The sequence below is a fragment of the Narcine bancroftii genome, chromosome 6 (genome assembly GCF_036971445.1).
Source record: "Narcine bancroftii isolate sNarBan1 chromosome 6, sNarBan1.hap1, whole genome shotgun sequence".
NCBI lineage: Eukaryota > Metazoa > Chordata > Chondrichthyes > Torpediniformes > Narcinidae > Narcine > Narcine bancroftii.
Genome location: NC_091474.1, coordinates 97551862 through 97566051, shown reverse-complemented (window position 1 = coordinate 97566051; position 14190 = coordinate 97551862).

The following is a 14190-nucleotide window of genomic DNA, read 5'->3' as shown; positions in this document are numbered from 1 at the left end:
CATACAGGAGTTGACAGGTTACACTGTGCTGAGCGTAAAAAAATTTGTACCGTCTGCCTAGTCGGCAGGAAAAGGTCACAGTAGCATCAACGACTGGCAATGTTGTACCGAGTGGTGCTGCACTAAGACTAAAAAACCTGTACTTAACTGCCTGGTCTGCAGGAAAATGTTTCAGTGGCATCATCGACAGGTGGATTTTTTTATGCTTTAGTTCACAGATTAATACCTGGGTTACAGAATCTTCCATCAGGCTAGCTGGCTGCCCTCTAGATCATGCGATCTTGCCATGAGAGAATAAGTGGTTGTCCCCCGGATGGCAGGCTTCTTCTCTCGAAGAGGGGATGCTGGTCATTCCCGGGGTGAGTGGTCTTTGAGGGAGGCTGGTGAAACATGGGAGATATTCCCTCAGGTCACAGCTGCTGAGATGCAAACCTCCCGAAGTTCAAACAGACAAGTTGTAAATGTTGTGCGGCCGGCTGCAGACAAATTGCTGATAAGTGACCACTTCAGCGTAATGGAGTGTGGGGTGCGGTAACATCCTGGATAAACAGTTATTAATGCTATGCCATGTCGAGCAAAAAGACACAGGCTTTTGATGACTGCAGACAATTTTAAATGTTGCTGATAAGCGTTCCCCTGACCTTGCAACTTGTTGGCCATACTTGTTAGACAGTTCACGAGGCACACTGGACAACAGCTTGGCCTACTCCAAGTCACCAAAGTGTGTAAGTTGTAAAATAGTCTTTCAAACGTCAAAACTGTTACCTTCCATGTCGCCCCTTGCTGTTTGTTTGGTCGACCATGAAGGGGAGAGTGACTGGCCTCCTGGTTAGTTATTTGCTGACCTGTGATGTGACACTGATTGATTTGCACTCATTTGTAGCTACAGTTGACTGGATCAGTGCAAAGTAGGTTTAGCTGGGTCAGGCAGTCCATCATTTGTTTCTGCCACATTGGAGGGTAACTGCAATCACTTTGAGCTTGGGCTTGGAGAGTGTCCATCGAGCATGACCGTTATTTATTGTTGGCTCTTTGGCGCATTGCTGTAGCAAATTAATTTGAACTTGGCTGTTCAGCATGTCATTTATGGCTGGCTCATGGCACATTGCCATTGAGCATGTCCATTGTAGGGTCTAGCTACCAATGTGGCAGATGATGTTTGTGCTCATATGCCATCATGTTGAAACAAGACTGCACCTGAAGTTCTCACCCAGCAAAGAGAAGAGCATTTATTATAGTGTTATCAGGCATAATATAGACACACAATACGTGACCTGTCATCATGACATCTGAAGTGAGAATGGTCTCATCACAGCTACGTTGAGTAGGCCAGGGATTCTCAGTAGACTTATGGGTGTTGCTGAGTCACTATGCCTTGTGGTTGTAGTGGCTAGTTGCCAGTAGATATGAGGCTGTTGTGTCGAGCTATCACAAGACAGGAGCTGTTAGCACTGGTCCTGCCCACTCCCTCCAATGCCCACTCCCTCCAAGTGTACTGCTACACAAGCATGGTGTCAGCACAACTATGGTGGGCTGAAGGGCTGGTTTCTGTGAAGTGCTGTTTTATATTTAAAACAATTCGATGAAATGAAATGCATCACCTTTCACAGAAGCATATTGCATGTGAATTCATGGTAACTATTGGATACTTACATACTCATCGATATTACATACACAAACAGAGAGCAAGACACCTATTATGAATGGGAAAATGTTGGTAACAAGAGAGATTAAGACTAAAATAAAAACAAAAGGGAGGGTTTTCAAGGAAGTAAAAATCAGTGGAAAAATAAAGAACTGGGAAAAATTTTAAAACTTACAGAAATAGACAAAGAAAATCATTTGGAAATTTGAAAAAAGATTAATTATGAAAGGAAGTTGGCAAATATACAAAAGGATACTAAAACTTTTTTTTTAATATACAAGGCTAGATATAGGATAGAGTGAAAACTATAATAGGTAACTAAGAGATGCTAGAGAAACTAAATGAGTATTTTGCATCAGTCTTCACTGAGGAAGACAATGGCAATATCAGAGGTCTCAGGGAATAGAATTAAGTACATTCAAGATTACTAGAGAGTTAATACTTAGTAAACTAAATGGACTAAAGATAGATAAGACTCCAAGACTAGATGAGGTACACCCATGGGTTCTGAAGGAGGTGGCTTTGGAGATTGTGGAGGCTCTTGAAATGATTTTGCTGAAATAAATAGACACTGGGGTGGTTCCACTATTCAATAAAGAAGGGAGACAGAAAAAATGAAATGATATGCCTATTAGTCTGAGGTCAGTGGTTGGAAAGTTACTGGAGTTGATCCTCAAGGACAAAATTATGAAATACCTTGAGGTGCATGACATGATTGTTCAAAATCAATATGGTTTCATGAAGGGAAGATTATGCATTCCAACATATTGGTATTTCTGAGATAATCCAAAGTAGGATGGTCAAGGGAGAAGCTGTGGGTGTTTAATATTGGATTTTCAAAAAGCCTTTGATAAAATGCCGCATAAGAGGGTGCTTAATAAGATAAGAGCCCATGGATTTACAGGAAAGATATTAGATTGGGTGGAGCATTGGATGATAGGCAGAAAGCAAAGGGATCCTGTTCTGGTTGGTTGCCAGATTCTAGTAGTGTTCCACAGGGTCGGTGTCAATGTTGGGGCTGCTTCATTTACAATGTAAATTGATGATTTAATTATGTATTAAACGTTTTCAGATGACACCACGATTGGTGTTGGAGTAGGAAGCACTGACGAAACTGAAAGGTTACAGGGAGGCTTAAACAAATTCAGAGAGTAGGCAAAGAAATGGCAGATGAGATAAAATGTTGAGAAATGTACAGTTGTACATTTTGGAAGAAGAAATATTATTATTTATATTATTTTGATGGGGAGAAAATTCAAAATTCAGAAATGCAAAGGGACTTGCAGGATAACCTAAAGGTTAATCAGCAGGTTGAATCAGCAGTAAAAAAAAGTGAATGGTATGTGGAATTCATTTCAAGCAGAATAGTGTTGATATGGCTTTATGGGGCACTGGTGCACCCACATTTTGAGAATTGTGTGCAGATTTGGGCTCCTTGTCTTAGAAGGGTTGTAATGATGTTGAAGAGAGTTCAGAGAAAATTTACCAGGATGATTTCTGGAATGCAAACACTAGCTATGAGGAATGTTCATTGGCTCTTGGACTATATTGGAGTATAGAAGAATGAGAGGGGATCTCAGAAACATTTCGAATGCTGAAAGGATTTGATAGAGTGAATATGGTGATTCCCTGAGTGGGTAAATCCAGGACAAGATGTATTAGAAGGTACCCATTTAAAACAGAGATGAGGAGTAATTTCTCTAGTCAGAGGGTCCTGGATTTGTGGAATTCATTGTCACATATGTCAGAAATAAAACTTCTCACACATGAGTCTCTTTAAAACTGATGACACGACAAGCTTTATTTACAAGTCTGCAGAGTTGGACTCAACTGGCTTCTCACCAGTTAAGCCCCGATACATACAGTGCATTGATTTTTATACCCTTATTGTTTGCCCTTCCCCTTCTTATTAATACTGTTTTAATTGGTTAGTATTGCAAAAGCATTCTAAGTATAACTGCATTTTTAATTATCACGTTCGTTACGTACACTGCGAACTCTACATACACTAAATTCTGTTTCTCACCCTTCTTATCAATCTTTTGTCTCCTGCATGTCTCTCACTATGACCATGAAAAGATAGGTTTAAAAAAAAACATATCCAGCTGAACCTTTTGTCCTTGGCTGCTAGTAAGCTCCCTGTCCGTCCTGGCTTCCCTTTTTAGGATTAATCATCACATTTTAACTTAAGTCATTTTAACCTAAATTCTCTATATAACAATCCACCCCTTTCTCTCTTTAAAATGTGTGTATTATATATAGATATGAATGGGGATTTTAACCTGGGGAAGAAAAACGTTTCATGATACATTAATTTCGTGCTGAAGTAAAATTCTAACGGGGTCTCCCAGTCCCCCTGGTTGCATAGCCTGTTGGACCATGGAAATTACCAGGCTGCGTAGACAGGGAATAATACAGGGCAAAATAAGTAGGAGGAATAAAATACCTCCGATGACCCACAATAAGGTACGCCACCAGGTTCCTCCAAACCATTTGTCCATCCAATTTAATTTTGCAAAAGGATGCCAGGTTTGAACCGGTACATGGGACAAAGTACGAATATTATCAGCGATTTTTCGAATGGCTTGGCCATTATCATCAATCTGTAAGCAGCAATTAGTCAAATTAAGCTTTCCACATACACCTCCTTCCGTGGCTAGGAGATAGTCTAGGGCCAGACGGTTCTGATATATAGCAGAGCGCATTTGACCTTGCTGGGATGCAAGTAATTGCAGGGCTAGAGCTGTTTGATTTGTAACAATTTCAAGGACTGCTTGCAAGCGAATAATGCAATTTAACATATAAATAGGAGTACAATAACCCCAGGATCCATCTTGAGCCCATGTAGCGGGACCATAATATTGAATTATGCGTTCTGGAGGCTAATCATCTCCCCATTGTCCCAAATGTACCGTGCTAGAGCGGGGCTGACGGTGTAATCTATCAAAAACCTTCACTCCTAATTTATGACCGTGATCGTGGGGTAGGAGGAAAAATTCTGGGCGGATTATCCCTAGGAAACAAGTTCCACTCCACTGTGAGGGAAGACGAGTATAAGCTTTATTACCACATACCCAGAATAATCCATTTGGGGATACTCCATACCCACTTTCCCAAACTCTTTTAAGAACGGGGTTTGATTGGTATGGTCCTGTGATGGTGGAACTGGTACAATTCCAAAACTGAATACTGCTATTAGACAGGGGTAGGCAATTAGTTTTAAAAACAGTGGATAAGAACCAAGTCAGGGGTTTAGGAAACCAAGTGAAAATACCAGGCGAAATGCAAATCCATACAGCCTTGCAGGGACTTTTTCCTACTGGGTATTTGCCGGTTCGTGAGAGACAATAAAAACCAGAGGGGACGTTAGAGAGAGACCAAGTTTCTCTTGATCTCGTTCGGTTAGTTGTCCAAATTCGGGAAATCATGGTCAATGAATTGAGGGACTCCCCCCACCAAGGCCATTGCTCTGACATCCGTGGACCCCCGCAGACCCAACAATTGGTTACATTAAAAGTTCCTGCAATTTTAGTTGCAAGATCTACAAAAAGGTTATCTCCCCCAACTGCATTACCGAAACTTTCATGGTTATTTGGATGGACTCGAACTAAGTCCGGTTGTCTTAAAGGGGCAGGCACTTTCGAGTGTGGAGTGGAACTTTTCATTGGAACAGTACGCTGGTGTATGCAAAACCAGAGTCCATCAGGGCATGGTGGGCCTGAGTCACCCTTCCAACCGTTAAGAGGGAAAGGAGTGGTATTAGGAATCTGTATATAATGACCCATATTATTTCCTTCTTTTTCCACACAAGGGGTATATGGATGTTGGGTGGTATTTTCAGCCCAGCATTTCTCAGGAACTGAGGTATGGGAAATAAAATTACCCTCCTTTCTTCCCCAAATGTGGTCCTGAAACAGGACCACTGTGTCTCTGCATTTCTTACATTTCACACCTGATAAAGACATAGGCAAACTAAGAAAAATCAAAGAACATAACAATAACATTGTGAATCAAGTCTTTCTGCGAAATCGCAAAGTAAGAGGTTTTTCTCCAGGAACACAAGTCCAGTCTGAGTTCATATCAGGGTCCTGAGGCGCCTCTACAGGTCCCTTAAATCTGGATGCGTGCGTCCACCCCTTCTCTCTTGTTCGTGCTGCAGCCTCTGTAGTTAAGAGAACTTGGTATGGACCTTCCCACTGGGGCTGGAGTTTTTCAGTTTTCCAGGTCTTGATGAGAATCCAATCTCCTGGTTCCACTTTGTGTAAAGAAAAGTCTAGAGGCGGTGTTTGTGCCAATAGTCCTCTCTTTCGTAAATCTGCAAGAGAGCGTGACAGTGCCTGAAAATAGTTCCTAACAAATATATCCCCTTCCCCCAAGGTGGGACACCCCTCAACTGTACTCCAGAAGGGAAGTCCAAACATCATTTCATAAGGGGACAACCCTACATCTTTTCGTGGGGCAGTACGAATTCTCAATAAAGCCAGGGGCAGACACTTTATCCAAGGCATTTTAGTTTCCACCATTAATTTTGTCAATTGCATTTTTAGGGTTCCATTCATACGTTCAACCCTCCCTGAGCTTTGTGGATGCCAAGGGGTATGCAATTTCCAAGAGACCTGTAATGCATTACAAATCAATTGCTGGATTTTTGAAGAAAAATGTGGACCCCTGTCTGAGTCTATAGAATCCATTATATCATATCTGGGGATTATCTGCTCTAGGAGGAGGCGAGCTACTGTAGAGGCTGTAGCATTTACTGTTGGGAAGGCTTCCACCCATCGGGTAAAGTGATCTATTATCACTAACAGATATTTCCATCTTTGGACTTGAGGTAACTCTGTGAAGTCGATCTGGATACGTTGAAAAGGGCGTATGGCTAATGGTTGACCTCCCATGGTCCCTGTCCTCATTACTTTCTTATTAATTTTTGTGCATAGGTGACAATTCTGCACCTCCTGTTGGGCCAAGGTGTAGATTCCCTTACACACATATTCTCGAAGCACTGTGTCACATAAGGCTTGGGTGCCCCAGTGGCTCTGATGATGCAGGTGTTTTAAAATATTGCGAGTTATTTCTTTATTTAGAACCATTCTTCCATCTGGTGTCTTCCATGTTCCATCAGGCAGCTGGTTTGCGCCCAGCTGAGCCATGTCCTTTTCTTCCTTAGCAGTGAAAATGGGAGCCTTCTTTATGCCTTGTCTTATTGGGATTAAGGTCAGCAAACGGACTTCTTGTTGCATGGCTGCCCTTTTGGCTTCTTCATCAGCCAGTCTGTTTCCAATTGCTGTCGGGGTATCTCCCCTTTGATGGCTTGGTATGTAGACCACTGCTATTTCCTGGGGTAATGTCAAGGCTTCTAAAGTCAGAGTAATCATCTGTTCGTGTGCCAATTCCTTTCCTCTTGATGTAATTAGACCACACTCCTTCCAGATCTTACCAAAGGTATGCACTACCCCGTATGCGTATTTGGAATCAGTGTAAATCGTTCCAATTTTCTTTGCCAGTATTCTGAGGGCTCTCTGCAAGGCATATAGTTCACAGGATTGTGCTGACCAGCTTCCGGGTAGTCTCGTGGATTCTACTACTTTCCAAGTATTTCCTTCTATTATAGCATACCCACTTCTCATTCCGTCAACACATCTGGCGGAGCCGTCAATGTAGAATTCATATCCTTCTCCCAGCGGAGTATCGCAAAGGTCTTCTCGGGTCTTGGTCTGAAGATCTGTCAACTCGACACAGTCGTGCTCCACCTCTCTCTCTGTTTCACTGCCGTATAAAAACTGAGCTGGGTTGCAGCTATTAATCTTTGCAAATTGTAGATCTTCTCCGACCATTAAAATGGTTTCATACTTTAATATGCGAGAATCAGTCAGCCATCGATGGGCAGTTTGTGTTAATAAAACACTCACAGAATGGGAGGTGTACACAGTCATCTTTCCTCCAAAAGTAAGTTTACGTGCTTCCTCTACCAACAGAGCAGCAGCCGCTACTCCCTGGATACACGTCGGCCATCCGCGAGACACTGGGTCCATCATTTTGGAAAGGAAAGCCACTGGGTGTCGCTGACCGCCTTTTTCCTGTGTTAAAACTCCCACAGCTGTTCCTTGGTTATGAGTGACAAATAGCTGGAAGGGCTGTTTTAAAGAGGGCAGAGTGAGTACCGGGGCTCGCGTCAGGCGATGCTTCAAGTCCTCAAACCATCCTTCCTACTCTTGGGTCCATTCCAATGGATATTCATTTTCATTTGTCAGCTTTTCATACATAAACTTCACCAAAGCTGAGTAGTCCTCTATCCATAACCTACAGTAACCTAAGAGTCCCAGGAATTGTCTTATTTCCTTCTTATTACGGGGTAACTGCATTCTAGTGATTCCCGCAATCCGTTCAGGGGTAATCCGTTTCTGTCCTTTACTTATCTGGTGTCCTAGTTCTCTCAACAAACTAACTTGTTCTTGGACACCCGTAGACCCTTTTTCCCCAGATAATTCAAGAGTCTAATTGTATCTCCCCTCATTTCTTGTTCCTTGGGTCCTGATAATAGTAAATCGTTCACACACTGCATTAGTTGGGAATCATCAGATTGTGGATAGTCCACCAGGATTTGTTCTAGCATTTGTCCAAACAGGTTCGGAGATTCAGTGAACCCTTGGGGCAATACAGTCCACCGAAGCTGTCTCCGTCTACCTGTCCATGGATTTTCCCATTCAAACGCAAACATATCTCTACTTTCCTCTTCTAATGGACACGTCCAGAAGGCATCCTTCAAGTCGATAACACTAAAGCACTCATGGTCTGGGGGAATCCGACTCATAATAGTATAGGGATTAGGCACCACTGGGTGGCGGGTCTGAACAATAGCATTCAAACTTCTTAGATCCTGAACTAGGCGATAGGATCCATCTGACTTTTTCACTGGGAGTATAGGGGTGTTATAAGGTGACATGCATTCTTCTAATAGTCCGTCTCGTATTAGAGTCTCAATTACCGGCTGTAGCCCTTTACTCCCTTCCAAAGAAATAGGATACTGACGTTTCCTTACCAGCTGATGACCTGGTATTAATGTGACATGTAAAGGTGGGATGTCCAGACCTCCTCGATTTCCCTCCTTATACCAGACTCTCTCGTCAATCTGCCGTTCATCCTCTTCCTTTAAAGCACAGAGGTGGACTCGCACTTCTCCGTCCACAGGGAGAGCACCCAAACCTAGGAGAGCCTGTAAGTCCCTTCCTAGGAGGTTAAATCCAGCCGACAGTAACAACAAGAGGTCTTGTACACCTTCTCTTTCTTCCATTTTCACTGTTACTTGGGGAATTATTGATACCATTCTGGGAGCCCCTTCTATCCCAGAAATTGTCAAATTACTTTTTACAGGTTCAGTTCCGATTGGCACAGTTATTACACTACTTTGTTCCGCTCCTGTGTCCACCATAAACACCACCTCTTCTCCCTTGGGACCAATTTTTAGTTTTACCAGGGGTTCCCTCTTATACTTGGTCCCTAACATTTGGAACCCCTGACCCCCCTAATCTTCTTCCATAAGTTCGAGGGCACGCAATTCCCTCTTGTATCGGGGGCATTCCCTCTTAAAGTCTCCTTCCTCATTGCAGTAATAGCACTTAACGAACCTCCGGGGTCTTCCCTCTCTTGGATATCTTGGATTGTTTAGAGGAAGGTTTTGTTTTCTTTCCCCTCTGGATTCAGCATTCATCTGTCGGAGAGTCTGTACCATAACTTTTGTCGCCCTCTTTTGATCTTCTTCTTCTCTCTGCACATATACTTTTTGCGCCTTTTTTAACAGGACACTTAGGGGTTTTTCGCTCCAGTCCTCCTCCTTTTCTAGTTTCTTTCTAATGTCCTGCCATGATTTGGAAACAAATTCAATTCGAATAAGCTGTTCACCCATTGGTGTACTAGGGTCCACGCCCGCATACTGTTGGACATTCTTTCTCACCCTCTCCAAAAAACCAGTAGGGGACTCATCTTTCCCCTGGTGGTTCCCAAATGCCTTCGTGAAATTGTGACCCTTTGGCACAGCCTCCCGTATCCCTTTAATTGTCCACTCTCTATATTGTCTCATACTTGCCAATCCCTCGGGTGTTCGTTTGTCCCACCTGGGTTCATTTAAGGGATATTTTTGTTCATGGGGTCTGGGGTCCCCAGGTTGTTCATATTCCCACATGAGGAGGGCAGCCTGTCGAATCATCTGCCTCTCCTGGGGTGAGAATAATGTTCCCATTATTGCCTGCATCTCTTCCCACGTATATGTGTTTGGTCCCAGGAATTGGTCGAGCTGTTCAGCCAGTCCTATAGGATCTTCCAATAACTTTTTCATTTCTTTCTTAAATCCCCGCACCTCTGTACTAGTTAGGGGAACATTCACATATCCCGTTCCCCCTCCCGGTCCTCCCATAGGAACTTCCCTCAGGGGATTTAGGCTTATTGAAAACTTTGATGGTCCTGGACCAGTCTGGGATCTTGTCCAGGGTCGGTTTACCGGTGGAAGTTTAGGGTCCGACTCCCTTAATTCATCCTTTTTTTCCCGGCCCCTTTCGGGGCAATCAGATTCATCACCTTTCCCCTCCGGTAATGAGCTTTCCTCGGGCGCAGTAGGCACCGGGGGAATATAAGGAGGGGGAAGGTTGTCCAGAGGTTCCCACTTCTTTTCTCCCGCTACCCTCAATTTAAAACATTTTGTTAAGGATCCTGGCCAGGGAACCCAACAAAATGCATACGCCGACTCTTCTTGATTCACCTTTGGTCTCGAATTTACATATATGTTTAATGCTTGTCTAACCCAATCCTCATCAGATCCAAATTTCGGCCACCAGACCGAGGAACCTTTAATAGGTTGTTTCGACCAAAGGAGACAATATTGGACCATCTTTTTCTTGTTTTTGTCCCGATATCTTTTACTATCCCAATTTTCAAACATTCTCCCCAAAGGGCTGTCAAGGGGAACTCCCAGGAATTGTCCTGAATTTTCAGACGAGCCCTTAGATTTTGATCCTCCCATTTTCCCACCTAGATCTGTTTATCGTTGCTGAGGACCCTCTCATTCTGGACCCTACTCCCTTCTTCTCAGACGCCTCGTCGGAGGTACTGTCCCTCCTTCGGTTACCGCTGAGGTTTCCCTGGGGTTGACCCCTCTCTTCTCGGCACTTCGTCGGAGGTGCTGTCCCTCCTTCGGTTACCGCCGAGGTTTCCCTGGGGTCTATCCTAGAGTCCCACGACAGGGTCCTCACACCACGACAAAAGCTCTATACCTGATCTATTACGTTAGGTTTTTTTTCCAAACAGGTTACACCCGTTACACCTGTTACCCAATCCCCACACTACAATCGTAAGTCGTCACTTACCGGTGTCTTCCCGGGGATTGAACCGTCACCCTTCTCCTCTCCGTCTTGTCGTGTCACCTTGTCCGGATACCACTCGCTCAAGCCGCCCGAAGCGACGAGCAAGGGACTAGGAGCCGCTGAACTCAGCAGGGTGCACCGCCTCCGATGTCCCTCTTCTCGTCTCCCCTCACGGCCGGAGTGTAGATCCCGGACGAGTCCCCATTTGTCAGAAATAAAACTTCTCACACATGAGTCTCTTTAAAACTGATGACACGACAAGCTTTATTTACAAGTCTGCAGAGTTGGACTCAACTGGCTTCTCACCAGTTAAGCCCCGATACATACAGTGCATTGATTTTTATACCCTTATTGTTTGCCCTTCCCCTTCTTATTAATACTGTTTTAATTGGTTAGTATTGCAAAAGCATTCTAAGTATAACTGCATTTTTAATTATCACGTTCGTTACGTACGCTGCGAACTCTACATACACTAAATTCTGTTTCTCACCCTTCTTATCAATCTTTTGTCTCCTGCATGTCTCTCACTATGACCATGAAAAGATAGGTTTAAAAAAAAACATATCCAGCTGAACCTTTTGTCCTTGGCTGCTAGTAAGCTCCCTGTCCGTTCTGGCTTCCCTTTTTAGGATTAATCATCACATTTTAACTTAAGTCATTTTAACCTAAATTCTCTATATAACAACATACATCTGTGGAGGCCCGATCATTGGAGGAGTTTAAGGAGGAGATTGATAGCTATTTAATTAGTTATTGTACCAAGGGATATGGGAGAACCTGCATGAAATTGAAATTAGTTGGTTTAGCTGAGGGTGAATTAGCGGAGCAGACTTGATGGGCCGAATGCCCAACTTCGGTTCCTTTCTCTTGTGTGATCTTGTGATCGAACTACATTCACAACAAGAATGAATGTGTACCTGGAAAGCAGAGAAACAGTATCCCTCAACGTGGACTTGGCCTCGCCTGCTTCTGTTTGACGAGTGAGGTATGGAAATGTAGACCGGCATCATGAATGTCTGACTACGGCAATTGAATTAGATAATTTATTGATCGAGCGCGCTGTGCTACCACCTTCACCAAACCAATCACCTAAGCACATCACCACTCCTTCAATATAAATACTACACTATCTCCAAGCAGTTGTTACATCTATTTCTCCTGCTCTCGGTTCCTAACCAGGATGAAAAGCTCTATACTCTACGTTTTGGGAGTGCTGCTGCTAACTCCGTGGTTCCAACCCGTGTTTCCCTGGACATTCTCCACCGGTGGGTATACTTGCATTTTCAAATCCATGTTTTTAGAAGATAGCATGAGGAATTGATTGAATTATAATTTTAGAGAACTTCAATGGAAAAGAAATGCATCATTATTCAATAGTTTGTTTCTGATTTTACTTTCAATTGCCATTCTGCGTTGAATCTCGGCGATTAGCAAAGGAACTCCCATTTCACATGTGCGGAGAATTAAAGTGCCTCAGAAGATCTGCGATTCACAGCAATGTTATAGGGTGAAAAGTACCAAGCTTCGGTCCCAAGGTACGCTGCCTCGAGGAAATACAGTGGATGAGCGGGTTCTCAAGACGGCTAAATCTTAACTTGCAAAATATTTTAAAGACATTTACCACCCACACGCGCAGACCTTGAATCGTGAATTGGAAGCGAGATTCGTGATGGGTTTTGAAACATGGATTCAGCGTAGAAAGTGAGACAATCTACTGAATCGTGGTAATTCGCTATTCAATAACTGAACACAGCGAAGATTTGGGAAAATACAGATTATAAAATAAATACAATGAATTAATCCTTGAAAATTAATCGCACTGTACCATTCAAAGCTACATTTAGATTCTCAAAGGAGCACTTGAGTGCCTCACTGAACATAACAGATTGAATATATCCAGATTAGTTTCTCACTAAGGTTGCAATCATTTTTATCCTTCACTGAGGGGATCAAAAACAAACCCTTCTGGGGTCCCTTTACATTTGAATAAATTTTCAAACTATGCACATGTTCATGTCGTATATAAAACACATTGCCTCTAAATTTTATCTTCCCTGCATGAAAACTTAATATTCCTCCTGCAGTCTTTCCACTTAAAATGTGTATGTCGTAGCGGCTGTCTGTCTGGTAGAACTAATAAAGCAGTACACATACACCAGGTCAGTCAACACAAGACTTTTATTTAGACTTGAGGCTTCGTTTATATGCGCCAAAGTTCAAGAACAGTGGAGCCACCATAAAGAGGTTCAATGTTGGAAACTTGCAGTCAGACGTAGTGAGAGGAAACTTCCAGACAAACCTCCAAGCAAAGCTCAAGGATGCAAACTGCCTCACTGACACTTCTCCTGAAACCCTCTGGGATCAGCTGAAAACGGCCATACTGCAATCCACTGAAGAGGTACTGGGCTTCTCCTCCAGGAAAAAACAAGGACTGGTTTGATGAAAACAACCAGGAAATCCAAGAGCTGCTGGCAAAGAAGCGATCTGCCCACCAGGCTCACCTTGCAAAGCCTTCCTGGCCAGAGATAAAACGAGCCTTCCGTCTCGCATGCAGCCACCTTCAGCGCAAACTCCAGGAGATCCAAAATGAGTGGTGGACTAACCTTGCAAAATGAACCCAGCTTAGCGCCGACATTGGCGACTTCAGGGGTTTTTATGAGACACTAAAGGCTGTGTACAGCCCCTCACCCCAAGTCCAAAGCCCTCTGCGCAGCTCAGAATGCAAAGTCCTCCTCAGCGACAAGATCTCCATCCTCAATCAATGGTCAGAACACTTCCAATCCCTTTTCAGTGCCAACTGCTAAGTCCAAGAATCCACCCTGCTCCAGATCCCTCAACAACCCTTGAGTCTAGAGCTGGATGAGGTCCTTACCCTGGCCCCCAAGTTCCTCAACATGGTTATCCAACTGCACAAAAACCAACATGGTCGGGTCAGATACAGCAATGAGCTCTCCAAACCCTTCTCCATTAACAACAGCATGAAGCAAGGCTGCATCTTCACACCAACGCTCTTTACTATCTTCTTCAGCAAGATGCTGAAACAAGCCATGAAAGACCTCAACAATGAAGACGGTGTTTACATCCAGTACTGCACAGATGGCAGTCTCTTTAATCTGAGGCGCCTGCAAGCTCACATCAAGACACAAGAGAATGGAGGACCATCACCTTCCCAAGATAGAGTTCCATGGCTAG